The 465-nt window shown below is 32.0% G+C and overlaps 1 protein-coding gene across 1 annotated transcript in view; it reads right to left on the bottom strand.

Moving 5' to 3' along the window:
- Positions 1–465, bottom strand: part of LOC119587745 (nephrin-like) — a gene marked incomplete at both ends in the record, with an annotated part of 138,820 nt that overhangs the window by 101,865 nt on the left and 36,490 nt on the right.

Below are 465 nucleotides of genomic sequence, written 5' to 3'. Positions count from 1 at the left end.
ATTATTATCACCCTCTCTCTTCTCCCTTCGTCTTGTCTTTATTGTCACCCTTTTATTTCCTTCCTTTTCTTTAATTTTTCTTCGTCTTGCTTTTATCTTTGCTCTTTCATTATCCTTCTTTCAAATTAATATTTTCTTTCATATCTTCTTTTCTTCCTTTATTCTTCTTCCTTATCCTACGTCCTGCTTTCATCCTCTCTCTTCAATTAACTTTTTTTTTTTTTTATTCATACTTTCTTTTCCTATCTTTTCCTCCCTTGTTTTCTTAATATGTTCCATGCTTTTTTTTCTCTCTTTTTTATCTTATCTTGTTTAATTATCCTCCTATGCATTAATTTCCGCATCATTAACGTAATGGTTGTTCAGTCTCTTCGCTGAGAGGAAAAAGCTACTGCCAAGGAGATTACAGCAAAAATTTCACTCCAAATTTCGTCTTTGCAATTTTTACGAACCAATTTCGTTGCC

Source organism: Penaeus monodon, chromosome 23, assembly GCF_015228065.2.
Source record: "Penaeus monodon isolate SGIC_2016 chromosome 23, NSTDA_Pmon_1, whole genome shotgun sequence".
In the NCBI taxonomy this organism is placed as follows: domain Eukaryota; kingdom Metazoa; phylum Arthropoda; class Malacostraca; order Decapoda; family Penaeidae; genus Penaeus; species Penaeus monodon.
The sequence above is the reverse complement of the archived record's forward strand: the minus strand, read 5'-3'. Positions and strand labels throughout refer to the sequence as shown.